The sequence below is a fragment of the Nicotiana sylvestris genome, chromosome 6, assembly GCF_000393655.2.
Source record: "Nicotiana sylvestris chromosome 6, ASM39365v2, whole genome shotgun sequence".
NCBI lineage: Eukaryota > Viridiplantae > Streptophyta > Magnoliopsida > Solanales > Solanaceae > Nicotiana > Nicotiana sylvestris.
The window spans coordinates 189,880,423-189,898,301 of NC_091062.1; positions in this window are offsets into that span (position 1 = coordinate 189,880,423).

The window sequence follows — 17,879 nt, forward strand, 5'->3', positions numbered from 1 at the left end:
GGGACATATCTACGAATCACACCATCCGTGCAAATCTTGAACAAGTATGGCTCATCCCAATAGAGATCCAAACTATCCCACTTGAGCTTCTTCCTTTGATTAGAAGAGAGCTCACACGGGATTATTCCGGTCACAAGGTAATTAGCGACATCGGAAAACCATGGCATATCCTTTATTGACACCTCAAGGAGTTGTTCGTTGGGAAATGAATCATTGATCTCAAGGCCGTCACAAGGCCTCCCCTCCTCTTCCAAACGGGACAAGTAGTCTGCCACTTGATTCTCACTACCCTTCCGGCCAACAATTCCTAGATCAAACTCTTGAAGAAGTAGCACCCATCTCATCAATCTTGCCTTGGAGTCCTTCTTGGTCATCAAACACCTAAGGGCGGCGTGATCGGTGTGCACTATAACTTTGGCCCCCATAAGGTAAGGTCGAAACTTTTCCATAGCAAACACAATAGCCAACAATTCTTTCTCGGTGACTGTATAGTTTCTTTGAGCCTCATTCATGGTCTTGATTGCGTAGTACACCGGATGAAACATATTATTGATTCTTTGGCCCAAAACAGCCCTAACCGCAACTTCACTAACATCACACATGAGCTCAAAAGGCAAGCTCCAATTTGGTGTTGTAATGATGGGGTAGAAGTCAACTTGAGCTTAAGAAGCTCGAATACTTGCATACAACTCTCATCGAACAAGAACTTTGCATATTTATCTAGCAACTTGCACAATGGATGTATCACTTTAGAAAAATCCTTTATGAACCTCCGGTAGAAACCCGCGTGCCCAAGGAAACTCCTCACCCCTTTGACAGAAGTAGGGGGAGGGAGCCTCGAAATAACCTCAATCTTGGCCATATCAACCTCAATTCCTCACTTCGAGATCTTGTGACCAAACACTATACCTTCTTCTACCATAAAATGGCACTTTTCCCAATTGAGAACAAGGTTGGTGTCTTCACTTCGGGCCAACATCTATCCAAGTTTACCAAGCACTCCTCAAAAGAATCCCCAACCACGCTGAAATCATCCATGAAGACCTCCAAGATATCCTCCACCATGTTAGTGAAAATAGCCATCATGCAACGTTTGAAGGTCGCCGAAGCATTACACAATCCAAATGGCATTCTAGAGAAAGCGAATGTCCTATAAGGACATGTAAAGGTGGTATTCTTTTGGTCCTCCAGGGCAATTAGAATTTGATTGTACCCCGAGTAACCATCAAGAAAACAATAGAAAGCCCGGCCTGCAAGACGATCAAGCATTTGGTCAAGGAATGGCAATGGAAAATAATCTTTTCTAGTCACCTTGTTCAGCTTCCGGTAATCCATACAAACTCTCCACCCGGTGACCGTTCTAGTGGGAATGAGCTCATTGTTGTCATTGGTCACCACGGTCATACCACCCTTCTTCGGTACACATTGTACCGGAGAGGTCCACGAACTATCAGAAAGAGGATAAACCACCCCTGCATCTAGCCACTTGATAACCTCTTTCTTCACGACCTCTTGCATCGCCTCATTTAACCTTATTTGATGCTCCAAGGAAGGCTTTGCATCCTCCTCCAAGATGATTTTGTGCATGCAAAATGCGGGGCTTATTCCCCGAATATCATCTAGAGTCCATCTGATTGCCCTTTTCCACTTTTGAAGAACTACCAAGGTGGCCTCAACCTGCATGTTAGTAAGGCAAGAAGAAAGAATAACAGGTAAAGTAGAATTTTAACCCAAGAATTCATACCTGAGGTGTGGAGGAAGTGGCTTCAACTCCAACACCGATGGCTCCTCAATTGATGGCTTTGTTGGTGGAGTTTTGCGGTTTTCAAGATCCAAGGATAGCCTTATAGGCTCATATAAATATGAACCCATACCATGCAATGCATTCATGCATTCCACTCTACTAGCATCATCATTGGCATCCATATTAAGAAGCACGACCTCAAGGTTATCTTCAATATGGATCATGGAACTTGTGTCATCCACTATCACAGTTGTGACAATGTCCACAAATGAACACACATCCATGCTATTGGGTTGTCTCATTGATTTGCAAACATGGAATACCACCTTCTCATCCCCCACTCGGAAAGTCAACTCACCAGCTTCAACATCAACCAATGCCTTCCCCGTAGCTAGGAAAGGCCTACCAAAAATAATTGGCACTTCAAAGTCCACCTCACAATCCAATATGACAAAGTCGGCCGGCAGTATAAACTTATCCATCCAGACAAGTACATCATCGATTATGCCCAAAGGTCGCTTCATCGATCGATCCGCCATTTGAAGTCTCATTGAGGTGGGTCGAGGTTGTCCAATTCCCAAAGTCTTGAAGACCGAGTACGACATCAAATTTATGCTAGCCCCCAAGTCACAAAGGGCCTTGGCAAAATCCGCACTTCCAATAGTACAAGGGATAGTAAAAGCTTCGAGGTCCTCAAGCTTGGGTGACATTGAATGCACTATGGCACTCACTTGATAAGTCATTTTAATTGTTTCACACTCCATCGACCTCTTCTTTGTTACCAAATCTTTCATGAACTTAGCGTACCCCGACATTTGCTCAAGAGCCTCCACCAAAGGCACATTGATTGTGAGACTCTTCATCATGTCAATGAACTTTTTGAATTGATTTTCACTCTTTTTCTTTGCTAATCGTTGAGGATAAGGTGGAGGTGGCCTAGGCAAAGGTGCCTTGGCCTTTTGTACAACTGGCTCGGGCATGTCAATCACGTGTTCCCTAGACGGGTTCATAGCATCTTGAGTCTCTACCTCGACTTCATCATCAATATTAATCCGCACATCATTGTTCACATTTTGATTAACCACATCATCAACAATCAAAGGTATATCATCATCCCACAATTCAACATCTTCTTCCATAATTTGCTTTTGCTTTGAGGCATTCACATCACCGCCTCTCCCACTTCTTGTTGTAACTGCCATCACATAATTATTATTCCCACCCTTCGGGTTCACTACCGTATCACTCGGTAGCGCACCCTTGGGACGAGTATTCAACACTTGAGAGATTTGGCCTAATTTCACCTCCAAGTTCCGGATAGATGTATTATGAGAAGCTAATTAGGCATCAGAATCTTAGTTCTTTTTCATCATTTGCTCAAACATGCTTTCGATTCTCCCCATATCACTCCTGGAAGAACTCGGACCTTGAGAAGGAAAGGGGGTGGATTGTTCGGTTGTTGGTACATGGGAGCCTTAAAAAGCCTTGCCCCCGGTTGCCTTGGTTCCCACTATTGTTCCACCCTCCTTCATTGTTGTTGTTGCCCCAATTATTTTTATTACCATTCCAATTCCCTTGGTTTCTTTGATTACCCCAATTGTTGTTTTGGTTGTTATTATTCTAATTGCCACCACCTTGTTGTTGATTGCCCCAATTTCCTTGAGGACGCCATTGTTGATTCAAAGAGTTGCCTATATTCCCTTGGTAGTTATTGACATATTGGACTTCTTCGCTTTGGTCATCATAGCACTCATTTGAATAACCACCACCATCATTGTTATTGTCATATTGTTCACAATTACCTTGAGGTCGTTGCCCTCTTTGCTTCTTTTTCAACATAGAAACACCTTCCATTGCATTGACTTGGCGCGGGTTTTGGACTTGTTGCAATTGCACCTTTGCCAATTGATTCATAGTTGTTGTAAGCTCGACAATAGCTTGGCCATGATCATGTAATTCCTTGTGCAAATGGATGACCGTAGGGTCACCTTGGGGCACATTTGCTCGGCTTTGCCATGCCGAAGAGGTGTCGGCCATTTCATCAAGTACATCACATGCCTCTTGGTAAGAAAGTTTCATAAAGTTCCCTCTGGCCAATTGGTTCACAATGCATTGATTCGTAGTGTTGATGCCCCAATAAAAGGTTTGTTGAATCATAGCCTCGGTCATGTCGTTATTAGGGCACTCTTTCACCATTGTTCTATATCTTTCCCATATCTCGTGCAAAGGTTCTGTTGGCTCTTGCTTGAAGGCTAGAATTTCATCCCGAAGAGCCGCCATATGACTTGGAGAAAAGAACTTGGCAATAAATTTATCCGCCAATTCATCCCATGTTGTAATAGAATGATTGGGGATCCTTTCTAACCAATCCAATGCTTTACCCCGAAGAGAGAACGGGAAAAGCCTCAATCTCAACGCATCCTCGGATATGTTTTTCTGCTTGCTACCCCAGCATGTATCCATGAACCCCTTCAAGTGCTTGTAGGCATTTTGATCGGAAGCGCCCATGAAATACCCTCTTTGCTCGAGCAAGGTCAACATAACATTTGTGATCTGAAAGTTCCCCGCCCGGATTCGGGGAGGCACAATAGCACTAGCGTATCCTTGATTTGGTAAAACTCTGGGAGCCCTCTCGGCGGTTGCGGAGGAGGGTCTGGAATATTGTTGTTCTCATTTGCATTTATATTGAGATTTCGGCCCCTCCATGGAACCTGAGGTAAGACCTCATCTTGTTCTAGATTCTCTACCTCCTTCCCCGCTATCACATTGCCGAGAGGGTCATTTGCATTAAGAGTCATTTGTACCTGATTGATCGACACAAACAAAATTAGTAAACAAGAAGGAAAGAAAAGCAAAACACAAAACTAACTAAACAGATAGTCAACACCATAAGCTCCCCGGCAACGGCGCCAAAAAGTGATCGCTGCCAACTCGATGCTACACTAAGGTAGGAAGAGTGGGTCACAATAGCTTTTACCTGATATGAGGGTCGGGATTGATTTCCTCAGGGAACTAGTAGTGGAGTTGGATTGTCCGTCTAGCCTAGAGATGTGTTTGTACTCCTAATGTCACTTCAAACATTTTTGGGTTTTCGAATTATAACTATTTTTATAAAACTGTTGATTAACACTAAATTATGCTACGAGAATATTGCTAAGTTGTGTCTAATGGGAAGAAGGGCACTAGGGTCGTGACACTACCTAGGTGGCTAATTGATGGGTAGATGTTACTAAGGTTTGATTGACATAATTGGGGCTTATGCTATAACCGTTGCACAATTTTACCCACTCTCACACCTCTCGGTAGAGAAAGTGACTTTGCCCAACTGACTCTCTCGAGACCAAATGGGTAGGCAAATTAGACCAAGCAACTAGGGTTCAAGTAGGGTAATTACTCTCTCGAGGTTTAACCCGTTAATTGGAACTATCATTTCTCATGAGTCCATCCCGATTCCTTGTTGGGTCAATTTGGGGTCATAGACTCTCTTTCTCAAGAAGAGTTAAACCCACAAAGCTTGAATCGGTATTTGCAACCAGCAATTCTAGATTAAAACATAAAATCAACCCAATTAGCAAACACCCATAGTCAATCTAACATTAGATGGCAACACCCATCAATTACCCATACTAGGGTTGAGCCACAACCCTAGCTAATGGGTTTAGCTACTCATGCTTGAAGAATAAAATACAGAAATAGATGAAGAACTAAGCATATTAATTAATTGCTAAAATTAAAATACAAGAATCTATTGTAAATATAAAGCAAAAGTGCCAAAAATGGCTACAAAATTCGTTCTCACGAGCGCAGCCCTTGTCTGATCTCTCTCCTCCCCTAAAAAATGGTGAAATGTTCTATTTATACTAGGCTGGAAAAACTGGACAAAAATACCCCTGCGAGGTTAGTGCGGGCCGCATTAAGTGGACTGCGGCCGCACTGGGCTCACTTTTGCTTCTCTGAACTTAGACTCCGCAGACCGCGTAGAATGGACTGCGGCTGCAGAGGGAGCTGGCGCGGTCCGTGCAATCACGACCACAGACCGCATGGCACTGGCTTTGCAGACTTTCATCTCTCTGAATCTCATGATCGCGGACCGCACAAAAGAGTAGTGCGGCCGCGGAGCATTAACCGTGGACCGCGAGATGTGTACCACGGCCACGCTTCTTCTAGCCTGATTCACCGACTCTCTGAACCACCTAGTGCGGCCGCATTCCACTTTGCGCGGTCCGCACTAGGCCCTTTTTTCTTAAATTTCTTGGTCTTTGATACTTGAGCAGGTTTCACTTCTTTTTTGAGCCGATCTTTGACATTTCGTCACATTGTCGATCAAACCTGCAATCAAACACAACTTGTGAGCCTTTTAGGACTATATTGTAACAATATATGATCAAAGCATAGGCAAGTAAGGGCATAAAACATGTTAAAATCCTAACTTATCAAGAGGCATTTCATCTTTCTTCAAAATTCCACCCGCTCTTTGACATTCGTCGCACCTCTTCACAAGTTCACTTGCATCTTTGTACAAAGTTGGCCAAAAAAACCCACAACTAAGTACCTTCGATACTGTCCTCACACTACCGTGATGACTACCATAGGGAGAGGAATGACAAGCCTCTAAGATACTCAATTGCTCCTACTCTGGGATATACCTTCGGATCACACCATCCGTGCAGATCTTGAACAAGTATGGCTCATCCTAATAGAAGTCCAAACTATCCCGTTTAAGCTTCTTCCTTTGGTTAGAAGAGAGCTCATACGTGATTATACCAGTCACAAGGAAATTAGCAACGTCAGCAAACCATGGCATATCATTCACCGTCACAGAAAGGAGTTGCTCATCGGGAAATGAATTATTGATCTATAGGCCATCACGAGGCCTCCCCTCCTCCTCCAAGCAGGACAAGTGGTCCGCCACTTGGTTTTCACAACCCTTCCAGTCCACAATCTCCAAATCGAACTCTTGAACTAACAAGACCCATCGCATCAGCCTAGCTTTGGAATCCTTATTCGCTATCAAGTACCAGAGTGTGCCATGATCGGTATAAACTATGACTTTGACACCCATGAGATACGGCCAGAATTTTTCATTGCGAACACAATAGCCAAAAGCTCTTTTTCAGTCATTGTGTAGTTTACTTGAGCATCATTCATTGTCTTGCTCGCGTAGTACACCGGGTGTAACATTTTATTCACTCTTTGACCGAAAATTGCCCCAACCGCAACATCACTCGCGTCACACATGATCTCAAAAAGTAAGCTCCAATCGGGTGTGGTAATAATAGTAGTGGTTGTCAACTTGTGCTTGAGAAGTTCGAAAGCTTGCATACAACCCTCATTGAACACGAATTTGGCATCCTTTTCCAAAAGCTTGCACAAAGGATTAACTACCTTAGAATAATCCTTGATAAATCTCCGCTAGAACCCCACATGCCCAAGAAAACTTCTAACCTCCTTGACAGAAGTAGGGGGAGGGAGCCTTGAAATCACCTCAATTTTAGCTTTGTCCACCTCGATACCATGCTTTGAAATTTTATGGTCAAGGACTATGCCCTCCTCAACCATGAAGTGACATTTTTCCCAATTGAGCATAAGATTGGTTTCTTCACACCGGGCCAACATCCTATCAAGATTCTTCAAGCATTCATCAAACGAGTCACCCACAACATTGAAGTCGTCCATGAACACCTCCAAAATATCTTCCACCATGTCGGTGAATATGGCCATCATACACCGCTGGAATGTAGCCGGTGCATTACACAACCCAAGCGCCATCCTAGAAAAGGCAAAGGTACCATATGAGCAAGTGAAGGTGGTCTTCTCCTGATCTTCCATAACAATCAAAATTTGGTTGTACCCAAAATACCTATACAAGAAACAGTAGAAGGCACGCCCAGCAAGTCGATCTAGCATCTGGTCAAAAAAAGGTAATGGAAAGTGATCCTTTCGGGTCACTTTATTCAACTTGCGGTAATCCATGCACACCCTCTATCCGGTAACTGTCCTGGTAGGAATTAGCTCATTTTGCGCATTGGTAACCACATTTATACCACTCTTCTTCAGCACACATTGCACCAGCGAAGTCCAAGAACTATCAGAGATGGGGTACACAACCCCAGTATCCAACCACTTGATCACCTCCTTTTTCACAACTTCTTGCATTGCCTCGTTCAACCTCCTTTGATGTTCCAAGGAGGGATTTTCATCATCTTTAAGAATAATCTTGTGCATACAAAAGGTGGGGATTATCCCCCGAATATCAGCTAAAGTCCATCCAATTGCCTTCTTCCATTTTTGGAGCACCGCCAATGTGGCTTCTACCTGCATATTAGTAAGACAAAAGAAAAGAATAACTGGCAAAGTAGAACTAGGGCATAAGAACTCATACCTGAGGTGTGGAGGCAACGACTTCAACTCCAACATGGGAGGTTCCTCAATTGAGGGCTTTGTTGGTGGAGTTTTCCTATTCTTAAGATCCAAAGAGAGCTTTCGGGGCTCATAAGAGTAAGAGCCCATTCCAAGTAAAGCATTAACAAACTCCACCCAGCCTTCATCCTCATTTACATCAAGATTCAACAAACCGCCTCTAGAGGGTCCTCCACATTGATCATTACGCTAGTACCATCAATTATCACAGCCGTGACAAGATCCACAAATGAGCACACTTCAGTACAGTTGGGTTGCTTCATTGACTTACACACATGAAAGACCACTTTTTCATCACCCACTTGAAAAGTGAGTTCCCTTGCTTCCACATCAACTAAGGCCTTCCCAGTTGCAAGGAAAGGTCTTCCCAAGATTATAGGCACCTCAAAATCCACCTCGCAGTCAAAATTCACCTCGCAGTCAAGAATCACAAGATCAATCAGCAAGATAAATTTGTCTACCCGGACAAGAACATCATCAATTATACCCAATGGCCTCTTCATTGTTCTATCCACCATTTGCAATCTCATGGAAGTCGGCCTCGGTTGCCCAATACCTAAAGTTTTGAAAACTGAGTAAGGCATCAAATTGATACTTGCCCCCAAATCACATAGAGCTTTTGCAAAGTCTGCACTCCCAATGGTGCAAGGAATGGTGAAAGCACCGGGATCTTCTAGCTTTGGAGGCATAGAGTGCACTATTACACTAACTTGGTGGGTTATCTTGATGGTTTCACAATCCATGAATCTTTTCTTTGTCACCAAGACTTTCATGAATTTAGCATAACCCGACATTTGCTCTAGAGCCTCCACCAAAGGCACATTAATGGATAGCCTCTTCATTATGTCAATAAATTTCTTAAACTGATTCTTATTTTTTTGCTTCGTGAGCCTTTGAGGATAAGGTGGAGGTGACCTTGGCAAAGGAGCCTTGGCCTTAGGCACAACCGTTTCTGGCATGTCTATTATGTGTTCCCTAGACGGGTTCACGTCATTCTGAGTTTACACCTATTGAATATCAATCTTCATTTCCTCATTCACATTCTCATCAATCACATTATTAACCACCAAAAAGATCTCATTCTCTTGCAACTCAACTTCATCACTCAAAATTTCTTGTTGTTTGGAGGCATTCACATCACTGCCTCATCCACTCTTTGTAGTTACTGCCATTACATGCCCGGAATTATTCCCACCCTTCGGGTTGACAACCGTATCACTAAGTAGAGCCCCCTTAGTGTGAGTATTCAAGGATTGTGAGATTTGGCCTAATTAAACCTCCAAGTTTCTGATTGAAGTATTGTGGGAAGCCAACTGGGCATTCGAGTCAGCATTCTTCTTCATCATCTGTTCAAACATCATTTCAATTCTCCCCATTTCTTGGTTCGATGAACTAGGACCTTGGGATGGAAATGGGAGTAGATTGTTGGGTTGTTGATACATTGGGGGCCTTTGAAAGCCATGCCCCCGATTTCCTTGGTTATTATTGTTCCAACCGCCCTAATTGTTATTTCCACCCCAATTATTGTTGTTGCTATTTCAATTACCCTAATTGTTCTGATTATTCCTCTAGTTGCCCCAATTTGAATTTTGGTTGTTGTTCCCCCAATTACTATTCCCTTGTTGTTGTTGATTTCCCCAATTACCTTGGGATCTCCATTGTTATTGTTGGTTAGAAGAATTGCCCCGTTGGCCTTGATAGTTGTTCACGTATTGCACTTTTTCATTCTGCTCATCATAACATTCATCTTGGAACCCACCACTATCTTGGTCAAATTGATCCAAACTCCCTTGGTTTTGTTGACTTCTTTGTCTTCTTTTGTTCACTAGCATATTGACACCCTCCATAACATTTACTTGTCATGGAGTTTGAACCTGCTGTAATTGTGCCTTTGCTAGCTGGTTCATTGTGGTTGTCAGTTCTGCTATTGCCTGCCCATGATCATGAAGCTCTTTGTGCAAGTGAATGACTGTGGGGTCACCCTGTGGCACATTGGCTCTACTTTGCCAAGCGGAAGACGTGTCAGCCATCTCATCCAATATTGCATTAGCATTAACATACGATGTGTTCATGAAATTGTCCCCGGCGAGTTGGTTCACTATGCACTGGTTTGTTGTGTTAATGCCCCGGTAGAATGTCTGTTGTATCATTTTCTCAGTCATATCATTATTGGGACATTCCTTTACCATGGTCCGGTATCTCTCCCATATCTCATGTAGTGGTTCGTTGGGCTCCTGTTTAAAAGCTAAGATTTCATCCCTCAAAGTTGTCATGTAACTCGGTGAGAAAAATTTTGCAATAAATTTATCCACCAACTCATCCCAAGTAGTGATGGAATGGTTGGGAAGCCGTTTAAGCCAATCCAAAGCCTTCCCTCTAAGTGAGAAAGGGAATAATCTCAACCAAAGTGCATCCTCTAACACATTTGTTTGCTTGCTACCCCAACTGGTATCCACGAAACCCTTAAGGTACTTGTAAGCATTCTTATGGGGAGCACCTGTGAAATACCCTCGCTGCTCCAACAAGGTCAGCATCACATTTGTAATTTGAAAATTTTCTGCCTGGATCCATGGTGGGACAATTGCACTAGCATATCCTTGGTTGGGAAGCACTAGGGGAGCCACTCTTGGAGGTGGCGGGGGAGGGTCTAGAACATTATCATTGGCCCGGCGGCCTCTCCTTTGAGCTTAAGGCACAATAGGAACCTCATCATCAATATTATCATCTACCTCCTCCCCCAGCGGAAGATATCCAAGAGCTGCGTTGTTTGCTGCCATTTTGTACCAAGAACAAGTCACGGCGCCAAAAAGTGATCCAGTCCAACCCTACACCACTACAGAGTGGCAAGAGCGGTCGATGCAGCTTTTACCCGAGAAGGTCGGGATCGAATCCACAGGGAGCTAGAATGTTGGGATTTGGTTTCCTATGTAAACTAGCAGTGCGTAGTGCTCTTAATTACACTTCCAATCATATTTGTTCGTTTGTTACTTCTAAATTTATGCAAACGAGATGCTAAATTAAGCTAAGAGTAAATGCTTGTAAGGTTTTCTAAATGGATAATGAGGCACTATGGATGACTCTCTCCTAGGTGAATACTTGACGGGTTCTCAAGCCTAAGGCAAAGTTGTTATGTTGGGGGTTGCAATATAGCCAATGCACAAAACTACTCACTGTATACTCTCGGTAGCTTGAGTGATTTTGCCCTAATTGACTTTCTCAAGACCAATTGGGTATCGAAATTGTGCAAGATATTACTATCTCTAAGTTTAACCCTTTAATTGGGGCTATCAATTTCTTGAATACACCCCAATTCCTTGTTGGACTAATTTTCCTAGACTCAAACTCTCTTTCTCAAGAAGAGCCCAAGTCAAAAAGGCACAAATTAGTGTTTGCAACCACTAATTCAATATAGAAAACACAAACCAGTCCAAATATCAAACACCCATAAACATCTAAGCCTTAAAACACAAAACCCATCAAATACCCACACTAGGGTTGAGCCACAACCCTAGATAATGGGTCTAGCTACTCATAATAATGGAAGAAAACTGATAATTAGATGAAGAATAACTCATATAATATGTTTAGAAGCTAAGAATCAAAGATTCAATGATGAACTAGCTATAAAATTACTCAAAATAGGTCCAAAACGGCCTTCACGTGCTCAACTAAGATAAAGATAATCTAAATCTGAAAAAAAAAAGTATTTATACAAGGCTAAATTTTTCTGCACAAAAATACCCCTAACAAAGGGATCGCGGACCGCGAAAAATGCACCGTGGTCGCGGTGAGGCTTTTTGGCTTGATTTTTCCTTCCCCGAATCTGGCCACCGCGGACTGCATAAAATGCACCGCGGCCGGGGTGGCTTCACTGCGGTCCACACAAAATGGACCGCGGACCGCAATGGCTTCCATCTTTCAAAACTTCCAGCTCTCTGAATCCCTTCTCCGCGGACCGCATAAAATGGATTGCGTCCGCGAAGAGGCTAATGTGGCCGCGAGAAATCCTCCACGGACCACACTGCTTTAAGCCCCCAGAAGTGCACCTCTCTGAACTTATCCACCGCGGACCGCACTAAATGGCCTACGATCATGGTGGGTCTGTTGTGGCTGTAGTTGATTTTATGCTGCAGTAGTGCCTTGACTTATTCTTGGTACTTGTGCAGGTTTCACTCCTTTTTGAGCTGGTTTTGACTACTTGTCACTTTTTTGACCAAACCTTACAAACAAGTGCAACATGTAAGCCTTTGGGACTATTTGTATACATTTTTAATCAAAACTCAAGTAAAAAGGAGTGTAAAATGAACTAGAATCCCTAGTTATCACTAGACTAATTAAACATGAACTAAACCAAACAAACCCTAGCGACCCATAGATTATGGTCTCCTAAATCTCTTTTATTTTGGTCAAAGAAAAGAAAACTAGAAGAAACCAGAGTGAGGAAAAAGAGAAGAAGATAAAGAAAAAGAGAAGGATGATGAAATAGAAAAAAGGAAGACAAAAGGAATATATATACCTATACTGAAATGGAAAGCAGGTGACTCAGGCGGAACTCTGGCCATCTCCGATTTAAGTCACAATAGGTGTTAATCGATTGTCGTTTGTTCTCAACGTAACACCCATTTCCGGCTTAAGTCTTCTTGGAAGCTCCAATTTAGGGTTTGCATGCCACCAGATCTGAAATTGGTGGGATTCGGGTGGGATTTGGGTGAAAGTGTTTAGGGATTTAAAAAGAGGAGAGGACGTGGGTTGCCTGGTAAAGATTTGGGGAAGTTTGGAGCAACTAGGGTTTTCTGCTCCGATCTTAGATCTAACATTCGAACAATTGGGTGTGGGTTTGAGGGAAGCAGTTTGGGGATTTGGAAAGGGGAGGGAAAGGAGATCACAGGGTGTAATTTAGGGGTGGCTTGGTGACCGGCCGTCGCCATGAGGCGATTTCCGGCTGGCGGTGACTGGTGGTGAAGAGGAAAGGAAATGAGGGCGGCTAGGTTTTCTCTAGGGTTTGGTTGAGACTGAATGAAGGGGTTTCGAATGGGGGAAGAAAGGGTTTTGGACAAATGTATATGAAACCAAGACCAGTTCCCAGCCGTTGGATCACACGAGATCAACGATTGGGATTCAATGGAGCAGAAACGGAGTTGTTTGGTTAAGTGGGGGCTGGACCGGGTGTCTTGGTTTTGGGCCTGGGTTTGGGGCAAAGAATTTGGGCTTCAGCGATTTAAAAGGCCCAATTCGAGTTTTAAAACAAGCTTTCCCACCCTTTTTTCCAATTTCCTTTTCTTTTGTTTTCTTTTTCTTTCTTAAATTAATAAAAATTCTAAATTAATCTAAATTATAAAAATTAAGTTAATTATCCAATTATAAATTTTATAACAATTAATTGACCCTAAATTAAAAGAGAAAAACTACTAATCCAAAAATTAAAAGCTAAAAATGAAAAAGTGACCAATTTTGTGAATTTTATCTTAATAAAACAACTAATTCACTAATTAATCCTAAAATATGAAACAAAATCTCAATGCAATACAGGGTATTTTTGGTATTTTCTTATAATTTTAATAAAAGTAAACATGCACAGAAATGCAAACAATTAACAAAAAATCCTACAAAAATCCTATAAAATTGCAAACAATTGGAAAAAAAATCTATTTCTTTAATTTGTATGAGTATTTCACATAGGGCAAAAATCACGTGTTCACAGCTGCCCCTCTTTGCTCGGAAACACGAAGAGTTTTCGGGCAAAGATAAAGTGAGCGGATACGAGCGATTTTTGCCCGTTTGGATACTCCGTGGGAAGCATTTTTGAAAGATCTGACCGAACCTTGCCTCCAAGATTGCCTACATATCCTTGGCTATAAAGGAATCAGGTCAGTGTAGTTTTGGAATTTTTGGTAGCTGGGACTACCGAAAAGCTATGATATCACTGTTGCTGCTGCTACTACTGCTTGTTGAACTCCTTATTACACCAAGACAAAAATGAAAAGAAGCTAGGCAAAACTATGATCTATGAGTTATAAGAATCTTATCTACACATCTTTAAACTTGATCTTGAAACTTCCGCAGTTCTATCGTGCATCTTGAACTATTGGCTCGTACTCTCGAGGCGAGCTTCTTTTGTTGCTAACTCGAATTGAATTCTGAAATGAATTCCCTTGTTTTCCAGGTGGATGCCTGATACTGAATACTTTGAAATTGATTTCCATGTTTTCCAAGTGGGCGCATGATTCTTAAACTCGAACTGAATTCCCTTGTTTTCCAGGTGGGCGCCTGATGCTTCAACTTGAAATGTATTCCCTCGTTCTCCAGGTGGGCACCTGATTGCTAAAACTTGAAATATATTCCTTTGTTCTCCAGGTGGGCGCCTGATTGCCAATACTCGAACTGTATTCCCTTGTTATCTAGGTGGATGCCTGATTGTCGAAACTCGAATTGTATTCCCTTGTTATCCAGGTGGGCGCCTGATTGCCAAAACTTGCACTATATTCCCTTGTTTTCCAGGTGGGCGCTTGATTGCCAAAACTTAAATCGTATTCCCTTGTTTTCTAGGTGGGTGCCTGATGCCGACACTTGAAATGAATTCCGTTGTTCTCCAGGTGGGCGCCTGATGCCAAAATTTGAAATGTATTCCCTTGTTATCCAAGTAACGCCTGATGCCGATACTTGAAATGAATTCCCTTGTTCTCTAGGTGGGCGCCTGATTCCAAAACTTGAACTGTATTCCCTTGTTTTCTAGGTGGGCGCCTGATTGCCAAAACTCAAACGGTATTCCCTTGTTCTTCAGGTGGACGCCTGATTGCCAAAACTTAAACCGTATTCCCTTATTTTCCAGGTGGGCGCCTGATGCCGATACTTGAAATGAATTCCCTTGTTCTCCTGGTAGGCGCCTGATTCCAAAACTTGAACTGTATTCCCTTGTTTTCCAGGTGGACGCCTGATTGCCAAAACTTGAAACGTATTCCCTTGTTTTCCAGGTGGGCACTTGCCATTACAACAAAACAGACAAAACAAAAGAAACTTTTCTGCCCCAGTTTGGTATCTTGGAACATATGTGAGTGTTAATCGAATCATGTTACCCAAAAGAGCTCTAAGAATTCAAAAGCTAAACCTTATTATCTAGGAGGGCCCTGAAACTTTCAAATTAAATCTCATCTTAAGAGTGAAAACTTTAAAGCTAGATTATATTTCTTAAAGGTAGAACTTACGCTAAATCTTGTTATCTATGAAGGTCTTGAAATTAAACTAGATCCCATTATCCAGGAGGGTCCTGAGAACTTTTAAAATTAAATCCCATTATCCAAGAGGGCCCTGAAAAATTTAAATTAAATCCCATTATCCAGGAGGGTCCTGAAGATTTACGGTCGAACCTGTCTGGCTCATGCTTTCCTCACGGAGGGTTCCTCCGGAACAAACAAAATTTCCTGCCCTATTTTAATCAAAGAAAATATTATCAGTTTGAAAATGTGGTGGTTAGTTTGCGGCATTCTTGCTGAAGGTGGCCTTTCCACTGCCATGCTTTGTTCCGATTAGCTGCCTCTGACTGGCAAAGAATTGTTTGACCTTCTGATTGAACTTCAACCACAGGGCCCTGAATAACCTGAGTGCCCCCACACTCATCCTGCTGTTTTACGTTTCTGTCCTTCCAATTTGAACCTCTGCATTTCCCCAAAGTTCACAATACCAGTCGACCACATGAACTTCCACTAACACCTTATTTTCCATTTTGCATCATGCTATTTCTGGTATGTTTTGGCCGCACTTTGCTTTGTGTAATTTAAAAGTTGGCAATAAGCTTTGAAATCCTTTATTTCTTGCTTAACAAGGATAACATTGGAAAAGCCTAAGAGAAGTAGACCGAAAAGAAAAATGAAATGCGATGACTCCGAGAGTTAGGAATAAAGAAGAAAATTTGAAACAGGATGACTGTTTGAGGAAGAAAAGGAAAAGAGACTTATCTGAGCGAAGCAGCTGGTATCAATGATCACGACACGCATTTCAGATTAATCAACCCAGACCGTTCACCTAATCATATTTCATTTTGTGCCCCGTCTTCATACTTCAAAAATTGGGATTTTCTATAATCCAACCTCTCTGCAAAATCACGAGCCCCATTCAACTTGCAGTGCCCTGACAGGTTTTCACCAACAAGCATCTCTCATTTGTTTATATCTCAACTCACTGTCGCCCTACGGTGCCCGTGAGGGTTTTCACCAATAAGACTCTCTCATTTTAATTTCTATCAGCTTTCCATCGCTCTACGGTGCCCGTGAGGGTTTTCACCAATAAGACTCTCTAATTTATTCATTTTTCCTTGTGCAGAACGGAGTGTTTCCCCTGATGTGAATCATACCTCTATCTCGCTTGACTTGGCATTCTCAAAGATTGATCGGAAGGTCTTTCTTTGGATTGCAATGTAGGCTTTTGGATAGGGTTAGAAATAAAGGATATCATAAAGGCTCAAAACAACTTAACTGGTTCAGAATTACAACTTTTGGAATCAGATCTTTTACAAAACCGCAACTTCTGCCCCAGTTTCTTTGTTTGGGGAACTTTGAATTTTTATTTTGATGGAAGCGAACCGTGAGGTTGTCTACGTATCCTTAAAAGGAATCAGGTCGAACGTAGTTCATGTCATAGGAGTTGCTTTGTTTTTGTTACTTTTCTCTTTTTCTTTTTATTTCTCTCTTTTTATTTCTTTTTTCTTTTCTTTTCTCTTTTTCCATTCTTCTCTTTCTCGTTTTCTCTTCTCTTTTCCTCTTTTCTCCTTTTTTATTTATATTTTCTGTATCTGTACTTCTAAACTTTGCTTCTGATTCCAAAGGAGGGGTATGAAAGAAAATAAATAAGGCTTAAAAGGGGTAACAAAGGATAAAGTGTTTATATGGCAGAATAGAATGCCTTCGTCATTCCAATCTCCAAAACATGCCAAGTACAAATGACACAATTAGACAAATCAAAGAAATTAGACATAATATCTTTTGACTGCGTCAGAATTGATAGCCATATCTACACATTGGCCTTCTATATCTGTTAAATACAAAGCACCATTGGACAACACTCTTGTTACAATGAACGGCCCCTACCAATTTGGGGCAAACTTGCCTTTAGCTTCAGCCTGATATGGAATGATGCGTTTCAATACTTGCTGACCCACTTCAAATTTCCGAGGGCGCACCTCTTTGTTTTATGCTCTTGCCATTCTTTTCTAATACAATTGACCATGACACATTGCCGCCAATATTTTCTTGTCAATCAGACTTAATTGCTCCAAACGGGTTTTGACCCACTCATCATCATTAATTTCGGCTTTAGCAACAATCTGAAAGGATGGCATTTCAACTTCCGTGGGTATCACTGCTTCAGTACCATATACCAACAAATAAGGAGTTGCACCTACTGAAGTGCGAACAGTAGTGTGGTAACCTAGCAAAGCAAAATGCAACTTCTCATGCCATTTCCTAGAACCTTGCACCATCTTTCGAAGTACTTTCTTTATGTTCTTGTTAGCTACCTCCATAGCTCCATTTGCCTTGGGGCGATACGGAGTGGAATTTCGATGTGTAATCTTGAACTGTTGACATACTTCTTTCATCAAATGGCTGTTAAGATTAGCACCATTATCCGTGATGATTACCTTGGGAATTTCGAACCGACAAATGATGTTTGAATGAACAAAATTCACCATTGCATTCTTGGTCACAGATTTGAAAGTCATAGC